General features: G+C 45.7%; 1 pseudogene; it reads right to left on the reverse strand.

Annotated features, from left to right (window-relative positions):
- Positions 1-1,012: 1,012 nt before the first annotated feature.
- LOC134933028 (5S ribosomal RNA) lies at positions 1,013-1,130 on the reverse strand (annotated as a pseudogene).
- Between the last annotated feature and the right edge of the window lie 9,453 nt (positions 1,131-10,583).

The raw sequence follows: 10,583 nt of genomic DNA on the forward strand, positions 1-10,583 counted from the left end.
TTACCATATTGCAGGTTTCTTCATCTGCGTTATGTTTTTCTGCAGTTATTGCACTGTGCACCTCGCTGTTGTCTTCTTTGGTATGAGGTATCGGATTAACATATTTTTTAATAACATATTAGTGAATAGTGTCCAAATGTTATCTTTCTGTGTGATTAGTAACAAAAGTGAAAGATATGAACTACACGAGGAGTTTAATGAGGCCACAGTGTGGTAGTGTGGGTGTTTTTGTTTTAAGATCACCTAATTGCAACAATAATAACCTTGTATAGGTTCTGTAAAGAATTGGCAAACGTATGAGTGCTTAGAACAATAATGTTAAGTCTTACATACATAGGTTTCAAACCAAGAGCTTCCTCTTGTGGTAGCATCACCAACACACACACACACACACACACACACACACACACACACACACACACACACACACACACACACACACATAGTGAAAGAAGAGGGTGCAGTAGTGGACTACTGTATGCGTCATTATTATTGAATGTAAGCGATATCTCTAATGACAAAGTCTAATCCTCGAACATACAATTGGAAAAGGCAAGAGAAAAAGACAAAAAACCCTTGTTTGGGAGCACTCATTTGTAATGATAAGAATAGTATATATGATGAAAAATATTAAGATATAACCTTTATTTAATCCTTAAATAAAAATAACTTTTGGACAGAAAATTGGGACTAGTGTGTGGTATTAGCTGTTTATAAAAATCTTGTTTAACCTTTTTAGCAAATGAGGTACAAGATAATTGATATGGTGAAAATATCAGTGGGGTGGTGGGGGATACCAAATGGTCTCTTGGAATACAGGGTATCCAGAAGATCACTGTGCTTGCCTGAATTAGGGATATCAATGATGGGACAATATAGACAACAATCTGAGTTTGGTCAAGGTAGATCTCAAGAGGAATGTGAAAAAGGTGGAGCAAGGAATGTAATGGGGCTTCCCTTAGTGGAAGAGAAGGGTGGGGGTGGGGGGGGCTTGGAGCCTGGGGGGTGCAGGGGCCCACTGCACCTGGTATTCTCAGGAGGTTTCCCGTCCTAGTACTGGCCAGGCCATGCCTGCTTAGCTTCCGAGATCAGACAAGATCGGGCGTATTCAGGGTAGTATGGCAGTGGGCCGTTATTGGAAGCAAGAAGAGGAAAAGACACCTCTATACATAGACACTGTATGTATATTGGTATTTCATCTTTTACAATCATTTTGTACTTTTGTAATATTGTTTAACTAGTGCACACCTAACACTTTTCTACATAATCCTCGAACATATCTGCAGCACCAGATTTATGGGTGATTACAGAAGTACTATCTAGAAGCTCATCATTGAAGAAGGGTTAAGTTGGTCCATTGACACAAGTATTAAAAGTGGAGCTAGCTTTCTTACTAGGTAAGAGAAACAGTAGATAAAGATTCCGCTCAGCTACAGTGGAAGTAGCTGATCAGGTAGACCCTCCTGTGGCTCCGCAGCATCCAAGGGCTATATTTACATATAATATGTCAGTGCAGTGGTACAAAATGAATTACTACTGCAATGCACAAAGGGATCCCCGTATTGCTGTAATCCACTATAATTGGACACCCTCCTGAAAGCCCGTTGTCACATACTGGCCTAGTGGTACATTTCTTTGGTAACTTTGAAAGAAAAGGAAAAAACACAGCGTTGTAGCTAAATTAGGACTAAATTAGAGGACTAACATAGGATTCGCTGCCAGGATTCCGGCTGATGGGATGCCGCTGTCGGTATAGTGACAGCCAGCATCCCGTCTGTGGGTCTCCTGTATGTATTCCACTTAAACACATATATTTAAAACCTTATTTATTCTGACAGAGTCACTCTGCAGTGACATGCTCTAGATATTCAGCTGCATTGCTGAAACATGTTGGGAGAGAAGCACTTTCATAGGCGTGCGCAGCACATTTTATTAGGGGGTGCACCATCAGAGGGGTGTGTCTAGCACCGCCTTTTGGGAGTGTCAACGCAATATAAAATATCCACCCTTGTACCAATCCTAATAAAGCAGATACATTGTCAGATGTTGTGGTGTGCACCAAACACCCCTGATGGCATTCACTGCAATTACAGTGCTCCTCCTCAGCCTGGTCTGGCTCCCCCTCTCTTTCCCCTGCAAGCTGCAGCAGCTTACTTACAAGTCAGCCGCTCACTGACACTGACAGTCGCAGACTAGTACTGCTGCTGCTGGAAAATGCTGCTGCCGCCGCCTGCCAGTATTGAATTTGTCTTCCTAAGAGGAATGCTGGCTGCATGCTGATCCTCATCAGTGGCTGGCGTAGGCATAGCATAGAAGGAGAGAGGTGGGCATGTGGCGGGTGCGCGTGCGAGCAGCATGACGTAATCACATCACATCACGCTGTTTTTGTACATGGAAGTGGAGCCGGGAGCTTGAAAGCCGGTGGCAGTGGCACCCTTGAATAACCCAGGCGTCCGGTCAGTACTGCAGTCATGACAGGGTGCAGCGCAGAGGGGACAGTAATCAGCCTGCTCGGCGATCGCTGCATCAGGCATGTGTGATCGGAGTGCCAGACATTAGGGGGTGCCTGTGCGCACGAGGCACCCCCCCTGCGCACACCTATGAGCACTTTGCGCTGTTTCCTGCATACACTCCGGGGACTAGGACACTGCACATGTGCAGTCTGCAGCCATCTTTGTGGTGATGAAGTGTCACAGTAACTTAGCTCAGGTGAGACCCTGGTAGCTGCAATACCCTGTGTTTGATACATTACTGTTAACTCTTTTTTTTAGCAATAAACCCAGCATCCTAAAATAAAGTGCCCTAAGTGTGATTTGAAGAAACAGAAAGTTCCTGTATTTGAATTTTGAATCAGCACAAACTGAAAAAGCACAGTGCTATGGCAAGCATGTCTTTTAGAAAGATTCACTAAGGAGATGCAGCTGAGGTGGTAAAAGCTGTAGAATCACCAGTAGTCCGTGTGAGAATTCAAATTCTCATGAAGCGAATAAGCCATGGGGACCATAAGCTTAACTGTAGAGCATACTTGCCTACTTTTGAAAACTAGTTTCAGGGAGATTCCAGACGGCAGCAGAATATGCTGCACAAAGCGCGGCACGCCGTTGAAGGGGGGGGTGTCATGCTTCGCCCAAAGTGCATGTTGAGGATTACCTATAGGCGTATTTATTGCCACTCAGGGGTGTGTCCTGCAATGGTAGGTGAAAATTAGTACTAAAAGCAGCACAAAAAAAAGGGGTAATACTATAGGTACACTAGAGTAATAATACAGGTGCACTAAATTATGATACCGTGTACATTTCTGAGAAGAAACGGACAGTATATTACACATTACATTACACAGCCCCCCTCCCCATATTGTACCCAGTACCACTTAACATTACATTATACATGGCCCCAGCCAGTGCCTTAACTAGATATTTTTTTTAGCACTGTGTGCAAGAAACAGCATCAGTGCCCTCCTATAAAAAAAATGGGCAAGTGCGTACCCAAAATTTAGGGGCGTGGCTTCATGAGGAAGTGGCGTGGCCACAGACCTCCCTTTTGCAGATTACAGCAGGCAGAACTCCATTTTACACACTATGGCAGCAGTCCCCCTTTTTTACACATTACAGCATTAGAGCCCCCCCTTTTTTTTTACACATTAGGCAGGCAGAGTCTCCTTTTTTTACACATTACAGCAACAGAGCCCCCCTTTATTACACATTAGGCAGGCAGAGTCCCCCTTTTATTTTTACACATTACAGCAGCAGTCCCCCTTTTTACACATTAAGCAGGCAGAGTCCCCTAGTTTACACATTACGGCAGACAGCGTCCCCCTTTTTTACATATTAGGCAGCAGAGTCCCCTTTTTTACACATTACGGCAGGCAGCGTCCCCCTTTTTTACACATTAGGCAGCACAGTCCCCTTTTTTACACATTACAGCAGCATAGTCCCCCTTTTTTACACAGTGCGGCAGGCAGTCCCCCCTTTTTTTTTACACATTATGGAAGGCAGTCCACCTTATTTACAGATTATGGCATCCGGGAGAGAGAGAGAGAGACCCACCTCTGACAAGCCGGCATGCCTCTCCTCTTCCCGCCCTACGCTGCACTCTTCGCAGCACAGGGCATTGTGGGTGGGCTGGGGGCGGGCTGGGAGAGACGTCATCTCTCCCAGCACATAGGAAGGGAGCGGAGGGGGAGCTGCAGCGCTGCCTGGCTACCTAGGTGAGAGTAGCGGTGATGGCGGGGGGAGGAGGGCTGGACCCCACAGTGCGACGGAATGGCCAGGTGGGTGTTGCCGGTGGTCCTGCGCCTCCAGTGGCACACACCTCGTTACGGCCCTGGCCCCAGTTCCCCATATTACAGCCAGCACACACAGACCCATATTACATTATACAAAGACCCACTCCCTCATATTACAGCCAGTACACCCAGACCCATATTATATTAAATCATACACAGCCTACACAGTCCCCCCAATATTACACCGAGTAGCACATTACATTCCACACAGCCCTCCTCCCCCATATCACAGATAGTACACAGCACCATATTACATTATATTATACACAGCACAATCCCCCCCCCCCCCCCCCCCCCCCCCTCATATTACACCCGGTAGCACTTTACATATCACACAGCACCCCCTCCCCCTTATTACAGAAAGTACCATATATCATTATATCACAGCACACACACACCCCTCCCCCGGCCACATTATACACATCCCCCCTTTCTCATAAAACCCCCAGCACGTACAGCACCCACCTGGCCATTGCTGCTCCTTCCTGTGAAGAGCAGGGGCCGGGACAGTGTGGTGGAGGGAGGCAGCACTGGGCAGGCACATGAGGAGGAGCAGGAAGATGTAAGCTGGGCTGTGTGTTACACGCAGCCCTGTGAGTGAGGTGGGCGGGGCCAGCAGCAGTGAAGCAGAGCACTGGCCGTCAGTAGACCAGCTGCTCTGCTGTTTATGCTCCTGAGACTGCTCAGGCTGCCGGCTGTGTGTGCAGAGCAGGAGTCAGGACGGCCACCGCGGCTGTGACCTCTTACGAGCAGGCCCCGCCCCCCACATTTCCGGACTCGCGCATGCGCAGTCCGGATTTACAGGAAGCTAATTTAAAAACCGGGAGGACAGGCAAGGTTTGCGGGGCAGCGGGAGGCTCATTGAAAAATCGGGAGCCTCCCGATGAATGCGGGAGGGTAGGCAAGTCTGCTGTAGAGCAACACATATATTCCATAATTCATGGGAAAGTGTTAGCACATAACATGCGTATAGCCCTGGAAGCAGCATATAAAGGTAAGGGTCTCATAAGTAGAATAAGAGGTCTATTCATGAAGCAGTGAAAAGTGTGGAGAAGTGAGCCAGTGGAGAAGTTGCCAATGTTAACCAATCAGTGTTACAGTAACATTTATAAAATGCATTCTATAAAATTATACGTAGCAGCTGATTGGTTGCCATGGGCAACTTCTCCACTGACTCACTTGCTTGACTACAGATATCTCCACTTCCTGGAAATAGATTTCTTAGCTTTTAATGGAGTATGGAGCTGGAGCAGGGACCAGCTGTTGGAAGGCTGATATCTCTGGTTCTGGGCATACTAAAGACAAGTTGCCAGTGTCCACAAAAAGTGGAGAGTCCCAGTTCTTGAAGTATATCCTCAGAATAACTTTAAGTCGGGACAGAACCTAGGAGATATCTGGCTTGGAAGAGCAATTAACAGCTCAGATGAGGACCACTGCTTTGAAGTCAGATATCTCCAGCTCCCCAGGGCCGATTTTTTAAAATCTGGTACCCCTGGAAAAAGGGGACTCACAACTATCAGTCTATGTTCCTTAACCTCCTGTGGCCCTTGGGCAACTGACCATTGAGCCCATATGAAAAGACGGCACTGTTCAAGATGGCTCCGCAGATGCTGAGTAATAGCTTTGGTGGCCACCTTGGTACAGGGAATGAAGCCTTCCTGGAGTAGTAGCAACACCGAGTCTACACAGTAGCACAAGTTTCAACATCTTTTACCCAGAAAATCTGTCCCTATACTTAATACTGTGAACCGTGTTCATAAAAAGTCAATATGCATAGAACACAGTAGCAAGTGAATTAAAGAAATCGGAAGGAGTGAATGGAATGAGGAAGGAAGGAATGGGAGAGGAAGGAGAGAAAAGTAGAGGGAAAGTTATAGGATATTCCAGTTTGAATGTGGAGATATCAGTAGAAATCTACCTCTTCAGTCTAATTTAAACCTTCTGCATGCATATGGTACCAATCTCCCTCTTTGAAAGGTAAATTTACAAAGCTCTGTGTTTGCCTGAGTTGGCAAACACTGAAGTGTTTGGGCATTTTTTCATTCCCAAAATTTACTAAAGGACAACCACGGGAGTGTTCAAATAGAAGTACAAAACACGGATGGACAGTCGATCAAATACACCATTGGCCAAACTTCTATGTAATTTCCAAAGAAAATGCATTTTTAAAATAAACTTCCCCCTCAGCAGTATGTTTAGAGAAGCCTGCACAGATCAGTGAGATCTGTGCAGTGTTTCGCTGTGTAAATGTGTTAAAAAGTGTAAAAAATTAAAATAAAATAAAAAGTTGCCACCCTGATATACAAGGTTACCGACTTGGAAGATAGATCACGTCGTAAGGAGTCCCAGAAACAATCTCTAACAGCAGCCTACATGACTTTGCAGTCAATCTGATCAAGAGTCTTCTACCTTCAGCTTTGTCCTCAGATCTCCTTTTAGTTTGCATTCATAGGTTGCCTAAAGCTAGGAACACCCTGGAGGGTGTCCTACATGATGTATTGATGAACGTCCATTATTTTCACGTCAAGTAATCACTTTTGAAAGCTGCCAGACCATCGCCTGAGTCAGCTGAGATCATGGGTTCTCTTCAATTGTTTGAAGCCCTTTCTAAGACTACTTTGGTCAAAATGTGCTCATTTCAACCCGTTACCAGCGCCCCTAGGAAAGCAAATGTTCTATATTGTTGGGGCTTCCCTACCAGGCTGTTGGTCTCCTGTGAAGGCTCCACTGTTTAGATTACTAATCTGTCCAAAGGCATAAAACTGCTTGCTAAATTGAACCTTGCAGAGTCTTCTACAAGTTCTTCCCTTGACCGGAGACTCCAGCAGGACTGCTCAATGGCGGGGTCGAAGGCTTAAGTGCCTCCAGACTGCTCCATTTCTCAACTAACTGTTCATTTATCTTCACAGGATATATTGGTGTAGACATCTATCTTGTGTACTAACAGATGACCTAACATAGGCCCTCATTCCGAGTTGGTCGGTCGCAAGGCGAATTTAGCAGAGTTGCTCACGCTAAGCCGCCGCCTACTGGGAGTGAATCTTAGCTTCTTAAAATTGCGACCGATGTATTCGCAATATTGCTATTACAAACTACTTCGCAGTTTCAGAGTAGCTCCAGACTTACTCTGCCTGTGCGATCAGTTCAGTGCTTGTCGTTCCTGGTTGACGTCACAAACACACCCAGCGTTCGCCCAGGCACTCCCACCGTTTCTCCAGCCACTCCTGCGTTTTTTTCCGGAAACGGTAGCGTTTTCAGCCACACGCCCCAAAAACGCCGTGTTTCCGCCCAGTAACACCCATTTCCTGTCAATCACATTACGTTCGCCGGAGCGAAGAAAAAGCCGTGAGTAAAAATACTTTCTTCATAGTAAAGTTACTTGGCGCAGTCGCAGTGTGAACTTTGCGCATGCGTACTAAGCGGATTTTCACTGCGATGCGATGAAAAAGAACGAGCGAACAACTCGGAATGAGGGCCATAATTCTTACTTTAATGTTTTGTTTTTTGGTTTGTACATATTCCATTGCATTTATCTGGTATATCTGTGGAGATCTTTTTTTGTTTTAATTATTAGGGGGCAGCCCTATAGTTTATTAGATAAAACTGAAATTCTTTGACTAATTGCAGGGCTCCCTCAGAAGGTTAATAGTTTCACATTGCTAATTGTGTGTACCATTCTCATTTTGATTATGTATGTGTTATTGTGCTCAGCATTGGCCCAATATTAGCTTAGAGTCCACAATTTGAAGAATCTTTTAGGGGCTCTTTTAGTTTTATCACGGGCTGTGCCTTAATACCATGACACATTGTTACTGCTAATCTTATTCTTCAGGTGGGGTGATGGGAGATGGGCTACTACCAACCAATCACTAAGTGTTAAGGTCATCATGTTAAGACGCCTGTTTTTGGCCCCATGTTGAGTCATTTCAATTTTTTCTTTGATGTTTTTCGTCTTCTTTTACCTTGTATGTTCTGTTGGTTCATTTTCAAGACAGGTATATATTGCTATTGAGAATTTTAGATGTGATGGTTTAGGCTATTTACTTCTACTATAGTTTTCTGTGGTGAATATTGTAGCCATTAATGCTAAGGAATTAAGCTCCCCACACAAGAGAGAGGTGGGTTATGGTAATGGATAGAACTAGGACAACTGCTCCACGCTCTAGTCAGTACTAAGAGTTTGCCAAAGGTTTTCGTCAGTTACTAGCTGAATGCGATTTATTTTTATAACTGGAGATTTAGGCTCCCTATGTAGAGGGATTTCTCATTTTGGGGTCGATTCAATTCACCGACAGTTGAATAGTGCCGGGAATTAGCTCCCGGCTCTATTCAATTCAGCTCAAGTTAAGTCGGCAAAGGGCCGTTCTCCCGGACTTAACAGGTTGAATTGTCGGGAGAACGGGCATTCTCCGACTTAACTCCCCGCCGCAATGCTGATTCCCGACAGAATCAGCCTCGCGCAGGCCGCCCGGCAGCACTTTTGTTGGATTTCTTCTTTCATCCCCCGGGGGTGAGAGAAGAATTCCCGACAATTGAGGGTCACTTGTCGCTGTATTGAATAGCGCCGGGAGCTAATTCCCGGCGCTATTCAACTGTCGGTGAATTGAATCGACCCCTTTATTTGCATATCTATAAATCACACTCTAGAACTGACTTAGCGGGTAATTCAGACTGGATCGCTGCAGCTACAGCGATCGCAGTCTGAAGCCCTTTGTAGAGTGCGCTCGCGCACCCCGGGATACCATCGCCTCAGCCTGATTGACAGGCAGAGGTGTGGTGGGAAGGGAGTGCCAACGGCATTAGAATGCCGTTTGCGGGGCGCGGTCCGGACATCGCAGATGTGTCCGGACCATTGCGGGGGCTGGCTGCAGCGGTGGGTGCATGACATCAAACGCAGCCGATGCGACCTGGGACGCGGCGGGTAGCCTCCTGCAATTGCAGCTAGGCTGCGCAGGCAGGGAGCAACTCGCCGGTTGCGAAATCATCGTCGCTGTGCGATGCTTTTGCACCATTACGGGGGGGGGGGGGGTAAGGCCTGACATGCGGGGCGGACTATCCCTGTGCTGGGCGTCCTCCTGCATGTCTGAGAAACTGATCGTAGATGTGCTAGATTTAGCACATCTATGATCAGATCTGAATTACCCCCTTAGCTCTGTCAGATAAGTGGACTTTGTCTTCCATTAGTAAGATTGATATTCTCCTCTCTTGTTGATATGCTATATCTCAGCACTAATAACCCTGAGGAGACTTCTATATTTAACCATTGATGCACCCTTAAAGCTGTTGTTAGAGGTTGGGCGATACAGGTGGCAGCGATACAGTACTTAAGAGCAGTGGCGTAAGTTCGCCCCAGTCGATCGGAGGCATGATAAAATGTTAGTGCCCCCCTTCCCCCCCCCACACACACATATATGCCATATGTAGATATCTGGTACTCAGGGTGAACAGCAGCAGCGTACTCAGATGCCTTTCACAATAGTAGTATAGACATATATATACACACACACACACACACACACACACATCTTTCACTTACACACACACATGCCTCTTTTCCTTGCACACACACGTGCCTTTTTCACTTAAAACATACACATCTTTCACTCACACATGCCTTTTTCACTTAAAACACACACAGCTCTTTCACTTACACAAACATGCCTTTTTCACTAACTCACACACTTCTACTTACACACACACACACACACACACACACACACACCTTTTTCACTTACACACATGCCTTTTTCACTTACACATGCCTTTTTCATGGCACGTGCCTTTTTCACTTACACACACCTTTTTCACTTACACACATGCCTGTTTCACTTACACACGCACACACACACCTTTTTCACTTACACACACGCCGCTTTCACTTACACACAATTATACACACGTCACTTTCACACACAATTACACACACACACACACACACACACACATGCCACTTTCAGTTACACACAATTACACATACGTCACTTACACACAAACACACGTGCCACTTTCACTTACACACAATTACACACACACGTCACTTTCACATGCACAATTACACACACACGTGCCACTTTCACTTACACACACAATTACACACACACACACACACACACACACACACACACACACACACACACACACACATCACTTTCACTTACACACAATTACACACACACACACACACACACACACACACACACATCACTTTCACACACACACAAATACACACACATGCCTATTTCATTTATACACACACAATTACACACACATGACACTTTCACTTACACATGCACAATTA

This window comes from Pseudophryne corroboree, chromosome 1 (assembly GCF_028390025.1).
Source record: "Pseudophryne corroboree isolate aPseCor3 chromosome 1, aPseCor3.hap2, whole genome shotgun sequence".
NCBI classification, from domain to species: Eukaryota; Metazoa; Chordata; class Amphibia; order Anura; family Myobatrachidae; genus Pseudophryne; species Pseudophryne corroboree.